The sequence below is a fragment of the Caloenas nicobarica genome, chromosome Z, assembly GCF_036013445.1.
Source record: "Caloenas nicobarica isolate bCalNic1 chromosome Z, bCalNic1.hap1, whole genome shotgun sequence".
Lineage (NCBI taxonomy): Eukaryota > Metazoa > Chordata > Aves > Columbiformes > Columbidae > Caloenas > Caloenas nicobarica.
Window position 1 is genome coordinate 45,133,482 of NC_088284.1, and position 17,263 is coordinate 45,150,744.

Genomic DNA, 17,263 nt, shown 5'->3' on the forward strand with positions numbered 1-17,263 from the left:
GAAACCCTGGGACTTAAATCCAGGGTGCTGAAACTAGCAACACAGCCTACAGTCTTTAAAAAGATGTGTTACCTGCTGCAGATGAGAAAAAACAGTTACATTTCTACCATGAAGAGCATAAACATTTGTCATCTCATTGTCACAATGATGGTGAAAGCAGGTAAGAGGAGAGAGAGGCAAGTCATCACAAGAAGGTCACATCACAGGTGCTGGGAGTCTGGCTCTCCCAGTCCCTAGCCCTGATCTTGTCACCTACACCACCTCTGCTGCTCTGAGACCTTCCACATAGCTTAATTTTGGCTGTTACTAAGCTACCAACTCAGAATGCTAATTAATATTAGTTGCACAGTTTGCTTTCCTGCTCCCAGTAACAACCATTACTTGGAAATGGGCTAACAAAACTGCAGCTTATTTCAGGGAGCCAAGCAAGCTGGGTGGTAACAGGTTTTGGCTACTTTATCTTCCACACAGTCCTGCCTGCTATTTGCTAAAAAGGAAACCAGACCTCCAGAGTGATCTCTGAACTGCATGGCCAGAGGCTCCGACTTTGTTTGTTCTTTTCCAGAGGATGACCTTGCTATCTAGCCCAAACCAGAACAGTCTTGGAAAGGCTTTTTTGCTCTCCTTTTTCTGTCCAATATCAATTGTTACTTAACAAAATTGGCATAATGCAAACCGATCTCTTATTGCATTAGATAGAGCTCCGCTAAGCAACACTCGTCCAGAAAATAATAGAAGATGAAAAAGGTCAGCTTGTATACAGATATTTATGGCATTCAAACTGATGTGCATTCTTGTAATCTGTGATCAAGATCTTTCCCTAATTACCTAATGAATAAAGATCTGAATGCTCCCATTTTTCTTACAATGTTAGTCTGTTCTATCAGAAAAGCTGAATCAACAGTTTTCCATCCTACTCTGTCTCACTTCTGGTTCTTGAGGCAAGTGCCTATGTTTTTTCGCACAATGACAAATGTTAAGACAAGACTAGCTTTGCTGCCACCTATTTTAGAAAAACAGCCTAAAAAAACAGAGAACAGGGAACTCCATTAGGAAGTTCAAATCATGGTAATTCTTCTGAGTCACTCTGTAAGACTTTTATATGACCAATAGAAAATATAAGACATGTAGCTACAGAATATGAAACATTTAAACTTTTTGAACAATACAAGAAGACACCATGCTATTTTTAATCTATACTCCTGGTATCAGTAACTGCAGAGGTGTGTGCAGGTTTACATGGAAAACTTCCAAGCATTCAGGATTCAAATCCTCAACCGGCATAACTATGAGACAATCTCAGAGTGAATTTCTACCATGTTAGACCTGGGGGAAGTGGGTAGAGTCCTAGCTGCCTCAGATGAACATGAAAAGCGTGTCGTGTATAAAACATGTTTTACCAAGCAGCAGGTTCTGACTCTAGCCCCTCTCACAGGAGGAGTCATTAAGAACAACCAGCCTAATGGAAACATGCTGGTATTTGGTCAGCCATGGCCGCTGGACTTATTTCAGGATTTGATGTGTTGCCCAGCCTAGAAGACCTACATAAACATCAAGGGTGCTTGCTCTAAGGTTACTTGAAGTAGTAGTCTGGTTCGCTTTCTGCTCTGCCCTGTCGTCATCTTTGTACTCAAAGTGCTAAAAGCCATGAGAAAACTCTGAACACAGGGTGCAGAAAAAGTCACCAAGCAAAAAGAGAGTTTGTTTCCAATTGCTTATCCTGGGTTGGTGAACTCCAGTACCAGCAAGGTACAGACAAGGAAAGAAAAAGAGAAACGGGCAGTCAGGGGAAAACAACACAGATTGATTACCAGCTAACTAACAACCTTCAATTACTATGGATTAAAGTCCCGAAGAAACCACACCCTGAGAAATACTGTGCAGACATGGTGCAACGCATGTGATAAGCCCTAGCAGGGCTCATCATGTTTGGCCACAGTTGGACGAGTTCAGGACTGATCTTCCTCCTGCTCTGTCTTTGTGGGTTTAACTCTGCCAGGTGAACTCACCAGTGAGACGATAGGCCTGCAGAGATGAGGGCAAGGGAGGACATGGTTCCTGAACTGTGTATATTACACTTGATTAACACATGGGACACTGCACGCTTCAGCCCAGAACCTGCATAGAAGGTCCAGAGCTGCTCTCCTCAAGTCACCGAGGCTTCTTCCTGCCTCACAGCAGGCTGTTTTACCCTCACACAGCCAGGGGGAAGTTCAGCCCAAAGAATGCTAGAGAAAAGGCTACTCCTGGAACAAAGGCCAAGGGAATTTTACTGACTTTTTTTAAACTTAAGGCATTTCATTTTCTGTAGTTCAGCATTTCACCAGGAGCCACTCATCTACACCATGATAGTAGATGTTGAATTTGGTGCCACATCAAGTCTCTGCTCACACCAATAGCATTGTGCTATGCTCATTTTTTAAAACAAATTTAGCATTACAAAAAAGGTTTGCCAGCAGCTGCCTGTGGCAAACCAATTTATAAACATGCCTAAATCTCACTGGGTGGAGAAACCATTAAGAAACTTTCAACATACCTACTTGCATTGCTATGCAGCTGTATTCAGAGGAAATTTGGAATTGATTTCCAAAAGACTACCATGATTCCTGCAAATGCCAACATCTTCCACACAGCTGCACCCAAGGTGTGCAGTGAAGTGTACTTCAGCAGTAACTTATCAGGGAAAAGTTACTGTGAATGCTTTAGGCTAGCACTTGGTTATCACTCACTAACCCCGGATGACAGCAATTATGATCTCTTGCAAACCCTGAGGCCGGCAGACATCTCCTCACAACACCTACAGTCAGCATAAAAAGCATCTATTTTTATTATTTTTTTAAAGCTAGGCATTCTCAATTTAAAAAGATCAATTTAAATTCTACTATACACCTCTTGTATTCCACAAGTGTAGATTAAAAATTTGGTAAAGAGTTGTCTTCTAATCCTTACTGTAATCTAACCTACCAATTATTACATAAGAAACAAGGTGCTCCATGTCACAAGTAAAGGCATCAGACTCCTGCCTTTATTTGTCCAGATTATACCAGATACACACCATACCACACTACTTTTAGATACAATTTAAATTTTCACAATGAACTGTGAAGAATCACCAAGAGGATTTGTACCTCTTACCTCAGTAACACACTGTAGGGTCCCAGGTAGCACCCATTTAGCTTAACAGCCTGCAGGGGCATCACAGGATCACTCACTGATCTGCGTTATGGGAAAGTCTCAGCACACTTTGCCATTCCCACTTGTGAGGGAGGTAAACTGTGCCACAAGGGACAAGCACAAAAGCCATCTGCAGTGCATGTTTACTACCATGATCCCCTTTCAAAACTGAGTGAGATTGCTCAATTACAAAAGCCTTTCGACAGCAAGCTTGGCCATCTGTTGTTAATGGAACATCCCCAAGACATGGCTGCTCTCCACTGTACAAGCACCAATTTATTTTCAAAGGCACCTCCAAACTGAATTTTAATGTGTTCATCCATATCAATAATTTTCAAGAATTCCAAATCCTCTTTAGGCTTCAATTTAACACGTTTACATCCCTCTGGCTTCAGTAAGGTCTACTCCAACACACCAATGATCAGCTTTGATCGTCCAAGCCCAACAGCTGGGGAGGGGTGTAGAGTGGGAGGAGGACACTCCTGGTTTATGTTTAAAAGACATAAAACCACTGCTTAACACACTTTTAACTGGAACATCTTTCCTGATACATTCAAGCATCTGGGCAGTTGCACACCTCCGCAATCGAGCAGCAGTATTTTGTATGAGGCTGATGATAGGTTGTAATGTAGCAGTTCAGATTTAACAACAGCCTGACACACAAGCTAGATTTGTTGCATACAACCGAACCTCCTGCCCATCACGAAACCAGACGGATCCATATTTTATTTTTACACTCCCCCTCATCCCAAGGCCCTCCTTTCTCCTCTCCCCCCACGGCTTGATAGGATTCCCATGGGAACGAAGGGGATGAAAACCCTTCCGTTATCTTGTAGCACCCGCCGGGGCTGGAAGAGGCGGCGGTACGGTGAGCCACCCTACGCGAGCGCTGCCAAGTCAGAGTCGCGTCCCTCAGGATAAGCGAAAATAAAATAATTATTTTAAAAAAAAAAAAAAAAGCACACACACACAAAAAAGCCCCGCTATTAGCCGCTGCCGAGCCCCCACCACCGCACAAGCCGTCCTCCGAGCCACGCTCCTGACACGCTGGGCACAGCGAGCGGCACCACGCCGGCTCACAAAACCAAAACAAACGAAAAACTCCACTTATACGCTTTTTTCCTGCCTCTTTATGCCGCCCGGCCCGGGCAAACAGGGAACAAGCGGGGAAGCCTCCCTCGACAAATGCCCACGGCACAGCCTCCCCGCCTACCTCCCTGGCCTGCCGCCGGTCCCGCGGGGAACCGAGCCCAGGAGCCGCCGCCGCTCCGCGCTGCCGACCCCGCTGCCGCTGCGACCCCGCTCCCGCTGCTGCGCGCCCGCGCCCCGCAGCGCCTCTTATAGGGCGGCGCGGAGCCGCCGCGGCGGGTCACCCGCCCCTTCCACGGCTGGGGCCGCCCAGGAGCTTGCTCTTCCCCTTCCCTCTGGTGTCCTCTGTCTTTTCTTTTTCCGCTTTCCGTTCTTTTTCCTTTTTCCCTTCTTTTTCCTCTCTCCTTTTCTCTCCCCCTCCCGCTTTTTTATTTTTTCTTCCCCCCCCCCGCAGCTGCTTGCGGAGGGGGAGGGTGGAAGGCTGGAACGTGGCGATTTGCATGTGGGCGTGCACATTGCAGCCAAAAACAAACTGCGGGGCTGTGTATCTCCGCCCCGCCCCCCACCCGGGACGGGACACGGGTGGCGTGGGCTAGCTGCCTTGCTTTTTTAGCGAAACTCCGCGCTCCCAGGTGCGTAAGAAGCATCCCGGCCCCTCGCGTCTGGCTCCCGTGCCTTGGCCCCCGGCCGGCCCTTCCTGAGAACTGCCGGAACAAAGAGCGGCAACCCGGGCACTGAGTTACCTGCGAGCTCACCTGCTCCCACCGCCCGCAGCTTCCATGCCTGCTCCGCTCCCTGCATCTCCAGAGTTCAGCTGGTACAAGCTGGTCACAGGTACATCCTCGGCTGTCCAGCTACAGAGCGTGCCAAGAACACTGGCCAGGCACGAATCACTCTTCACCAGGAACCAACTTCAACAGGACCAGAATTTGTCTCGAATGTTGCTTGTGGTAAGGAAAAGGCAAGGAACTGTGAAAGCTAACAATTTGATACTTAGCCATAAATAGTGATTAAATCAGTTGTATCAGTTATTGGAGAAATTTAAAGCCATCCAAAACGTTTTTGTTTTGTTTTAATCTCAATTTATTTTTAAAGCTTTATAGTGTCCAACTTGAGTTGATCCAAACACGAAATCCATAAATGATGGCTTCTTTTGGCTACCTGGGAAATGGCCTGTGTTATTGATCCTTGTAGTTATTAAATTCTCAAATGGCTGAGGGTGTCACAGCTCCTTGTCCTCCCAAATGGGCTCCTCCCCTAGAAACATCACCCATCACATTAAACCCCTCCAAATTTTTTGCTTGCTACATGTCAGGAGCACTTAAAAACGCTGCAGTGCAATCTGTGAAAGTGTAGCAGTGCATTTTCATTGCTTAAAATGCTCTGTGAATGAAAACAAGTAATGCATAAACAGCAGGCAACTCTAAATTATGCTTCCTTCTACAGACATGAGGTACTGCCATTGCTCTTCTGCAGTGAAGTGGTTGATGTTATTGTTCATGCTGTTAATGCTTTGCTTTATTATGAGCAATCTGGATGATACATGGTTACTGAGAGAACTATATCTTTGAAATTCCTGACTTGTATTTCAAAGCTCAGCCTACCCCCATTGTATTTCCTCAAGTGGCATAGAAATACAAATACCTGAAAGCAAACTCCAGAGAGCTTGGACTGATTGTAATCTGAAATAATACTATGCACTGGAGTCTCATAGATGGCAGTAAATATTCAAATTAATAATGCGGACCCTTTCACACTGAATAAAAGCCAACATGTTCATTTCAGCAGTGACCCAAGCTCCTTCCCTCAGTCACCATCTCACAGAGGGCCTCAGGGCTGGACAAGATGAAAAAGCTCCCTGTTCTGATCTTGGTTTCCCTAGTGTAACTGCTACATAACTTCGCTGACAAACAGATTCACTCCGTTTGTACCTTCATCTTGTTGTAAAACTGAAATAAAAGTTATATCTTTACAAATGCAGCTGTATGTTTTTCACCACATACTAGAGATACATATCTTTGCACATTTCCAAACATTTACTGGATCGTAGTTTTAAATTATTTTTAAAAAATTTCAACACATTTACTCAGAACACAGGGAGAAAGAGTAAATTGAGTTTACTACCAGCAGTTTTATGGCTCATCCCACAGAGTAAAGAGTTTGAAAGAGAGTGGGGTGTACTGGGAAGGGTTTTCAAAAGAATTCGTGACCTGACCTCAGTGGAAATAGTGCTACGTCAATATCAAGGAGCTGAAAATTGCCTTGCTACTGGTGTCTCCGAGTTGGGTTTTTTCAATAACATCAAAAGACCGGATGTTTTAAATTCTGGAATTTGGTATCTGTGCCAACAGTTAAAGCATTTGGACAACATTTTCCAGCTGTTGGACAACAATATACAGCTGTTCATGAGAAACAAATGGACCATTAATTTAGTTTGCTCTGTTAAAATACCTGTAGGATGGTGGGAAATCTTTGTGCACCACTGGACAGCATTTCTCTGCTATTGCATCCTGCTGGTTGCATGGCACTGGCATCAGGTCGCTGAGAGACAGTGACAAATGGTACAAGAAGGATGACAAGGGAAGGAGGCACCGTTAGATCCAATGACTAGGCTATACAAACACAAAGTTAATAGCCACGCTAGGAATAGCTTCTGAGAATACACTGACTATACGCATTTTTCGGTGGCTTGAGTTTTCAGAGTGGATGAGCACATGCAGCTCCTATAGATTTCTCAGAGACCTCCCAAGTCTTACATCCACAGTAAACATTACGTTGGCATTTGTGTCCTGTAGAAGGTGCGACAGGTCTTTGTAGGCAAAGCAGTCTCAGTCAGGGAATTCTGCTTCATTTAATTTATTGCCAAGGAACACAGAATTTCAACTACTGATTCAGATCTTGAGGGGAAAAAACATATATAAACAATTAAACACTTACAGAAAGATCCTTTCTCCTTCTTCCTCAAGCTCAGCTCCAGTTCAGCACCTCTCCTGCCCCTTTCCTAGTCTCAACATCCCTTGCTTTCAATAGGTGCTATACTCAGTCCCTCCCAGTTCCTTCCGTGAGGCACCAGGCAATGGGTGTAATGGCTTCTTTCTGTTTTTCGTTGCTTCTTACTAATTTTCTTCCACTGCTCCTTGACTCTTACTGTTCCTCTGCTTTGCAGTGGGTCCTCCATGGGCCACAGTTCCTCCAGGGATGCCCATGCTCTGGCATGGGTTGTCAACAGACCATAGTTCCCTCCAGGATGTCCCTGCTCTGGCATGGAGCACCTCTTTCCAAGATCGTGTCTCTCACTTCCATGTGTCTCCTCCACTTTCTCCTCCTACATCTCCTCACATCTCCTGCCTAGAGGGTGAAGCTCTTCAATATGTTTGAGCAGAGATGCCATGTACTGCTCTCATTAGTTGAGGTTTTGGCATGCAGTGGCCTGTTATCCTCCCTTTTGAAGCTGGTTGAAAGCAGCTGTGATTGGCACAGATGAGTTCATGGCCTCCTGCCTTGCAAGCCCCCTTCTACTAAAAGCCTGACACACATGCCCAATACATAGTTCCTATGGCATACACTTTCAGATTAGTCCTGCTCCTTTCTTGTTTTCCAAAGGCTAGTCTTCCTCAACCTATTCCCTCACTACAATGTCCTCTTGCAAGCATGAACAAGCAGTCCACATCAGGGTCCAAGGCTGGGTGCACGTCAAGAGCTACAGTGCTGCAAAGGGACTGTAGCTGCCGCAGTTACTGAGAGGTCAGAGGACATGTAAATTGCTGTTCATGGAAAAAACATTATGTAGTGGAATCAAGGGGTAGAACTGAAAATAGGAAAATACGCCTGTAGCTTCTGCAAGGCAAAATACACCATTGCTGAGCCTGCAAGATTGATGGCACCTAACATCAGGATACTAGATAAGACTGCAGGCTTAGTCAATCACACCAAGAAATGCGTTGGTATAAACTGAAGAGGTCTAAGACAGATTTCAACAATAAAGAAAGCCACAATATTAAGATGCCTTTTTCAGTCAGCTGTTGAGATATTTCATCTGGAAATCCAAGCTCTTTTTAGTCCTAGATGACCTAGTTTGGACTATGTTCAGGAAGCAGGAAAGATAGCAGATAAGTAATACTTCTATTCAGAAAATTATTTTTCAAAGGGCTTTGCTCACCTCTTTGCTATTACTTGGCAGTTTTGTAGCACAACCATAGCTTCAAGATTCCCCACTATTGCATCTTGGGGCACACATTGAAGTTTAATCTGCATTTCAAGCATCTGCTCTGTCTTGTTTTACTCTCCCTTGATTTGCAATATCTGAGTCAGAGGATGCTGACAGTTTTCATAAAGTCTTCCTGGAAGGACCTTCCTAACTTGTAGTAAGAAATAATTGCAGTGTTATTATTTTATAGCAACATCAGCTCTCACTGAGCATCCTAGTGTCAATTTATGTTCCCTAACATGGGAGTTAGTCACCCCAGTGCGGCTTACAGCCCAGTGAGTGCAAGTGGCTGCATCATGCTGTTTACTGCCACCTGTCACGCTCACTTTTCTTCCCATCCTTCTATTGACAGAAAAACAACAAACAGGTAGATGTCATTTACTTGTTCCACCTGGAGAGAAACAGAAGCACTGGCTGATGCTTAAATACACCTACATCCTCCTCTGTGCCCTGCAGTGGGGAAGCTTTGAAATGCTTACTTGTGCCATGTGAAGAAAGCAATTTGTGACGTTACAGCCCTCCAATCAAAGAACATTGCAGGCCTGTCCCAGTGCCTGCTGGGGGAAAAGAGCTTGCTCTCGTCTTCTCCTTCTTTCTTTACAAATATAAGCTTCAAACTGGTTGCAGTCATTAATAAGATGCTTCTAAGTCCTTTAAAAAATATAAAAATATGTTGAGGCTCAGATATGAACTAACCACAATTTAAGCAGTTATATGTAACTAATAATTCTGGGGCTTCTTATTTTTTATTTCTCCTCTTAGCTGTTTCCTCCATTTCTTAGGCCTCAGAGTATTGCAGAAAATTGTACAGGGATTAGCTAGTTTTACTGACTCCACTACCTTAAAGGGAACGAAACACTCCAGTAATTTTTTTTCCTAAACTAGGCTCCACTAAATTAGGCATTTCCTTGCCAGTCAATAAAATGTTTTCTTTTCCTTGAGAAAAGCAATGTTAACATACAGAAGGGATCTTGTTTACAATAGATGTTTATCATCCAAAACTTCTCCACAGAAGAAGTTCAGTCTTCTTCAGATTCAATCCCCACCGATCAGGCTTAGTGCTTTTCCCTCAGGGACAGAAAGATCTGTGCAGTCCATCTGCATGTTCTGCAGTTCTTTTAGCGCATCAAGGTGAAGCAGTTCACTGACTCTAAAAACTAAATTAATGCTGGAATTGAAAAGCTGCCTGGCGATTTTAGTCCTTAATTCAGTGGGAAGTGTTTGTCCCAATTTCTGCCACTTTAAACAACCCACTCAAAGCGACAGGTTCAGAATTTCACTCTTGCTCTCCAAGACTGCTTCGGAATTTTTTTGAGATTGGGCATTGAATTCAGCTATAATTTTCCTAGGATCTTTTCATTTTCAATGAGCAATCAAGTCAACCACTCACAGAGGAGTACCTTTGAAGCTGCCAGCAATCACCAGAATTTATTTGGGACACTCTGGAGCCACAGCTCTGGAGCCACAATGTCTTACCTGTTTTCTACTTGTAAACATTGTGCAAAATGTTTAGGGTGCTGTTTAAAGGTAACATTAATGATCTGTTTACACATGCTCCAGTATTCATGACAAATAAATCTCCGATGGCAGAAAGCTTATGCAAAATTCCTCCCTGTGCAATTACAGTTTAGACATATAAGCCCATAATATTGCATAAATAATGTAATACTGTGCCCTGAACAGATTCCTGCATATGAGATCATATGTAGCAATGTCAGCTGTAGGGCATTACAGCTGGGAAATCTCAGGCTGCACAGACGGAACAAAGGTTGTAGAGCTAACTGGGAAATTCGCTGAAGCTTCTGTGTTCCCAGAATTAGCCTTTGAAAATGGGAGACGGGTTTCCTAACAAAATAAGAATGAAAAAATATCTGCTGTCTAAAGAACAAAAAAAAATTTTCTTACCCTAAACTCAAGTATAAAAGGACTCCACCTTCTTTCCATTAGCCTTGCTGCCACCCTTTCAATGGAAGTTAAAACAAACAAACAAAACCCACAACACAAACCAAAACACAGAACCAAAATCCATAAAAGCTGTGAAGAAATAGAAAGAAGTGTAAGACAGCAAGCAAACAGGAAATACCCTCGAGAAGAACTAAATTTTCAGTTTTATATCAGCCACCAATGAGAGCTTTCAGAGAATAACTATCCATGTTTTTATCAGTTCTGTCTGATTAGCTTGTTGCATGTGGACAAATAGAAATAGCTGTGATTGGTGGATGCATTCTGATCCTGCCTACACAAGAACAAACTCCTTCCGGAATAAAAAAGAAAGGTACTTTCTTTCAGGGTTTTCTTTGGGTCATTTTTCAAGAACTGAGCATCCTCTATGCATTAAGCAGCTTAGCTGTTCTTGCCCCAGTGCAGGTGTGTCCCTGAGCTACAGCTGGAATATAACCTTATATACTGTCACTCTGAAGAAATGACTGCAACCTACCACTCAATGATAGCAAGAAGCAGGAATCCATCTTAATTTACACCATTATCTTTACATTGATCTAACTTTAATTCCCTCACTGTGTCAAACCATGGGAGTTTTTCATCCTCTGGGGAAATTTGGCCAGCTATTCTGTTAGGAAAAGTTTCAGTTCAGTTGATCATACTTTGGAAAAACATGTTGGAGAAAATTACTTCTTAAGGGATCTTCCCACCCTCTTTTTTCCATGTTACTCTCCCTGCAAAGGAACAGAGCATAACTAGAAAGTATACCTGCAAACCGCTGTATCACAAACATGCTCAGTACACACCCTGCCAGAGGGGAGCCGCAAGTGCCAAACCAACAGCAGCACCATGGCTGGAAGCCCCGTTTTCACAGGAGAACATACAATAAAAAAATCCCACTATGCTGTAACTGCTTAGAGGAGGACCAGTAGTCAGGAGTTTTAAGGCACCTCCTCCTTTCACGCAGTATCAGCCACCTTGGGAATGTCAAGGTAAATCTACTGCCAGTACTGTCACTGCTACCAGAGCTTTATACAAGCCTCTGCCTTTCAGGTTTTGAAATCTTCCAGCAGTACAGGAGTTAACAGGCTCCCCTACCAACTGGAACTGGCTCTGGACACTTGAATGACTCACTGGCTCATAGACGGTCTCACTGTTTGATAGTTTACCAGCATTGTTTGATATATGGAATCTGTTTGGGAACACAGCCCTTAGCCACTTATATTGCAATTTCAGAAGAGAATATCCTCACTGACCAGTTTTCTGGCATGTGTCTAAGATTTGAGAACGTGTGGGCCTGCACGCCTAAATCATTTGCTGAGGAAAACTCTGGTAAAGATAACGAAAGAAAAAGAAAGGCTGGTTTATGAAAAACAGCAACTAAACTGTAGTTTTGAACTGTGTCTTCAAATAGCAACAGTGATCTATTATACTTTGCACTTAATTACATGTTCTCTTGCATACATGTGAGCTACACAACTGCATGCAAATCTGGCACACATTTATTTTACCCATACTTTCCCAAGAATCTCAAAACCCTGGCTCTTCCAGTATTTTGTTCCTGGGACTGATTTGCACACAGTCAATTTTTAATTTGCATATTTTCACTTGCACTGCCTGGCGCTTCCTAGATGGAGACTGCTGGCAGCTAAGCTCTGTTAGTATTCTGTGGAGTTCTGTCAGCAGCAGTACAGAGCAGATGGCAGCGCCTTCTCCTTTCTTCAAGATGCACTGACTTGGAGCTGCGTATGGCCATGATGTAGAGACTGAATGCAACAGTACGTCCAGATAATGGTATAGAAGAGAGGGGCTGTCAAGCAATGCACAACCTGACCCTGCTTCTGACATTTCCACAAATCACTGTCACTCACTCACCTTTGAGTCAAGTTCCTCCCCACTGCTCTGCATCAAAGGAGTACTTATTTTATATCAGCTGAGTTGTGCTCAGCTCCATATAAACACAAAACAAAGGAGAGTCCCCAGTCACGGACAGGACAAAATCGGCCTTTTTCTTTCTTACAAAATGAGTTCAAGTCCAGCTGGTAAAATACTAGCAAACTTCAGCCTTTCATGTATTCGTGGATCAAGATGGCAGTATTTTCTGCTAGTTAGAAACTACAGTTGAATCAGCTACAAAACTACTGGAGCTGCATTAGGGAACCTGGGCCTCACATGAACATCTAAAGGAAAAAATCTTCTGTTAAACCAATCTATGCAAAAAGCTTCCTTCTGCCACATACAAATGACATTCAAATACTACATGCCTATGGTCAGCTGAAGACAACATTAGAGATGGTTAAAACTGAGTGTCTCATAACAAAGTTTGTGCTTTTCAAATTCGCACATGCTTAGTTAGTTTCTTACATGTTTAATGAGCTTTAAATAAATGGATGAATACTCATCTATTTGTGTTAATGCAACTGTTCAAATTGTACATCTGTGAAAATCTACTTGGAGCACACTGTTTTATTTCTTTTCTCTTCGAAAAGATTGGTTTCTAATCCATATTTATCCTGAGGAAAGACGTAGTACAAAAGCAAATATCAACAAGTTTCCATGCTGGACAGAGATAATTACGTCCATGGAATAACTACTGTGATTTAGTGTCTATGCCAGTTCAGACTGCATTCTCCCTTGTACGTTTCTCTATATTCTTCCATACAAGGAAGACTTCCTTTACTTTTCCCTATTCCCAGCCTGTACAAGCATCCCTTGCTAGTTAACAGCAGCACACAGAACGGACTCTGTAACAGGAAAAATCAGTGTGCATCCAATGCCCTCAGTTACATTACACCATTGGAGACCAGTGTGAAAGCCTGGCTTAGGCACATGGGGCATTTGCTTTTTCAAGTCAGCAAATCACTTAATTGCTGGGACATGCTGCAAGTATGCTTAATAACTGGAAGGCATTCCTTCATCTCCACAGACCATTATATTGCTAGTTTAAACACAAACTTACACCTTGTCTACACAAGGAAGCTACTTCTTAGTAAGGAAGAAAGTGAATTTACAGCTTAGCACTATTCTTCAGTGGACACGTTCAGTGTGCATGAAGTAAACTACTGTTCAGTCAAGCTCTGAGTGAATATTTGCTCAGGATGATTCCCTGAAGACTATCCAGTGCAATGCAGATCAGCTTTGTCAGGCCCAGTGAAGACAAATACACTGAATATACTGAAATATGCAGTATGATGAAAAAAGATAGAAAAAAACCATAGCTTTTCTGCAAAGTTATGGTTATTACCCATAGTAATCCATTCTTTATATGCCTCTGTAGCTTTTCAAACAGATGGTAGGTTAACTCCTAGGCAGCCTGGGCAAAGGTCTCACTGTATCACATCCACATGCACACATGAAATGGGTTCTACTGTTAATCAGACAGCTGTTAACAGAACTATTGCATTTTCAAAAGGAAAATGAAGCTTTCCTGATGTTTCATTTCCTCTTCTGTGCTGTGCTGCAAAATCCTCTGGCTTTCTGTCCTCCTCTTTCCTAAAACTCACCTCAGGAGTTGTCAGCTAACCTCTTCTTACTGGTCTGGCTCTTCTTCTATTTTCAGCTTAGCTGTTCCACCCATTGGCTTGTCATTTCTCTGTCTAATTTGACATACGATTCTTTTTTTGCTACTTCTTGTCCCATCCTTTCTGACTTAACAATGACTACGGAAGGCAGTTAAACCTTCCTGAAACAAGTCTACAAAGCAAGACCTATACTCAATCAGAAGGTCATCATTTCAACATATGTCAGCATAGTCTGAAAATATCCCTTTTCCAGTTGTATCAGTTGTAGAGAAGTTTTCATTCTTACTGAGAGAAACACACTCAAAACTAGGCCATGGGTATGATAAATTAGCATAAACTTTGGCATCACTTGTTTAGTCATGGTGTATCCATCACAACTGAAGAGTCTCGTTCCATTCCTAGCTAAGCTGCGGAGATGCTCAACTTGAAATAGACAAAACCCCACTTCTAGTTACATTAATCCTATTTTTATATATATATGGGCCTCAATTATTACTTTTTAAAACAGAAGTTTGAAATAATGAGGACAACTGTCTGACAGCTTGAAAGTATGTAGACTCAGATTTCATAAACACTGCACATGGGGCTGCCTTTCTAAGTGATCTGCAAGCAACGAAAGATACAACACTTGAACTCCCTTACAACAGTAGACAGTGACTACTACAAATTCTTAAAGAGTCTCACATTGAGCCCTTGCGATTCTGGGATTTTCATGTGCATTTAGATGCAAGAAGGCAGAAGAAACTGCATGGTATAAATTACTATGAAAAACATCTGATTTCTTTTGCCAGGAAAGCGATGTACAGGTTGCGCTCCATGCATAGCGTAGATCTATCAACACTGTGTAAAAGAAGATAGGTTTAGGTCTCTCCTTTACATAGACCATCACTCCCCTACGCCCTTACTCCAGACAAAAATAATTTTGCCCAGACTAAAAAAGGAAATGTAAAAATAATGTGAAGAGATACTTACAGGAATAAATGAAAGTTCGTATGTCCCTTTAACTTAATCTGCACATGCACTTTTAAGCTTTGGGCAAGACCAGTGTTTTTGAAGGTGGGGGAGATACAGTTGGAGTTTGGAGCTGTAGGTCCTTGTCTCCTCATAGCAGTTTCATGTGCTGATGCACAGCAGTACCCAGAGCACAGCAGAGGCTCCACCATTCCAGGCAAAGTCAAACAGGTTTAGGATCATGCTGTTCTTGGGATTTTTTGGTTATTTTTAACAGTCTTTTTTCTTGTTATTCTGACAATGCCTGAGCAGAAGTGAGCTGAATGCTTCACAGGATGGGCAGAGACACACGAAGCAAAGTGAGTTAATTGCTTTTGTTTGGTCTACATATGGAACAAAAAATGTCAAGCTGTAAACTGCAAAATGTAACTGCCACCAAAGGTTTGGGCATCACTTAATTCGAGATGCCCCTATGGCCTAAAATGGGACAGAATTTCTCTTTAAGTGTGCATGGCTACTATTCAAACAGAAATAAAACCTTATGGCAGTGAAGAATCATCCTGACAGATAGCCTTTGTAAGCAATATTACCCATATCCCCATCCAGAAGTCAATATCTTTATAGGCAGCGATCACATAAAAAACCATTAATTTCCTCCTTCGGGCATGTTCAGGGGAGACAAGTTTTACTGGCACCAAAGGACCTCCACAAAACCCTTCTCTTTTTTCTCTTTTCAGGGAAAGGATTTTGCTTTGCATTTGGCAAAACTCCAGGTGACCCCAAGGGGGACACAATTGTGAAGGCTGCTTGTGTACTTTACTGTAACAGTTCTTAGCATGTTAGAGGCCAATTCAGAGAACTGCTTAGGTAATAAGTCAAAAATGCCAAAAATTACTCATGATTAGAGCATCTCCACATTGTTGATTAAATAGGATCATGAGTGTGTGCAGTTCAGCAGCCAAACCCAGACTTCTGGCATCCATTTTCATTGCAGTTCATATCTTTACTATTAATATCAGGTCTGGAAAAATGTAGATATTGCACCCTTCTTTTAATGGCACCGACATTAGCACATAAAGCAGTCCTCCTAACCAAGACTCATATCCTGCATCTGAACTATATCAAGCACTGCACTTAGGATTCATATGCTGTATAATGAGATAATGTAAAGGCAGGAACAATGCGTATCCCCCACCCCGCCTTGACAACTGAATAGAAAAAGGAGGATGATACATTAAACCCACTAATCTTAAAAATTCAAATGGTGTTTCTGTAGCGTGATCATTCTACCTTCATTTCACCTATCCAGCATTTCCTTTAGGAACAGCTGAACTAACACAACCCTGGCAAGACACGACAAACTGTGATGACTTCACACCAGTGTCAAAATGGCTAAACCCAGGGAAACAAGGGAAGGCTTGAGACTGCTGTATTCAGTCTATATTGTATTGCAGGCTCTGGGATTAATTCATAGAACAGGGATTCAGCAATACGATTTAGGATTTTATTCAGTTCAAAACTAAAATGTCCAATTTGTATTTTGAATGGCAATCAGAAGAATTATCAAGACAATATTATCTTCATAGGAAAAAAGCTTCCAGGCATATCTCAAGTGTTTCTAACTCCTAGATAGCTGCATTTATTATATGTGTACTAGTCTGTTCAACCAGTTGGGGTTGTAAAGCCAGGTCTCAGACCCAGGCAGAGGCTTTACATTATTGGTAACAGGTAATTACACATAAAAAGAGAAAAGCGCTTCTTTTACACAGAAAGAATTGTTATTTACATAGTACCCAGACCATGCTACAGGCTTTGAAAGGAAAATTAAATAAGCAGCATGTGATGCAAAGTAATAACTGTGCTCTTACTGTAATAAAAATGAACGTGCTTGCTTCCCTAGGCAGAGGGCTGGGCTCGACATTTGTTTCAATACTGAAATAACTACGTGTTTTTAAATTGCCATGCTGCAGCAATTTTTTTGTTTTCTTTCAGTATTAAACCTCACTATTCCTCAGCCATAGAACAGGAAGAGATTATTGAGTTCAGTGCAGTTCCTGAAGGCAAAGGGAGCTACTTCTCCAATAGGAAGGCTTTTGTTCAGAGCACAAGGCTGTTTAGACACGTGTAGATCTGTAAGCTGTAAGGAACACTTAATGCCAGAGAACTTAGCTTGTTCATTGTGCTTATTGGTGTGTGGTACCATTTTGGCATGAAAATGAAAAGCTGCACAACATTAATAGAAGACTTATTTTAAAAGGTAGAATATTTTCATAGCCGAGCTTCTGCAGTTCACTGTGATTTCAGATCTGTACAGTGCCAATCACTGCGCTGACAAACCCCGAACAGTAGCAGGGCACAACCAAAAGAAGTTGTTTGGAAG

The 17,263-nt window shown here is 42.4% G+C and overlaps 1 protein-coding gene across 4 annotated transcripts in view; it reads right to left on the reverse strand.

Annotated features, from left to right (window-relative positions):
* The window catches only part of ABCA1 (ATP binding cassette subfamily A member 1), a 98,045-nt gene extending 93,570 nt beyond the window's left edge, over nt 1-4,475 (reverse strand). For all 4 annotated transcript variants that reach the window (XM_065656707.1, XM_065656705.1, XM_065656706.1 and 1 more), the window contains exon 1: nt 4,388-4,475. The gene's annotated coding sequence lies outside the window, so the exon portion shown is untranslated. The remainder of the gene's footprint in view (nt 1-4,387) is intronic.
* Nucleotides 4,476-17,263: the final 12,788 nt, after the last annotated feature.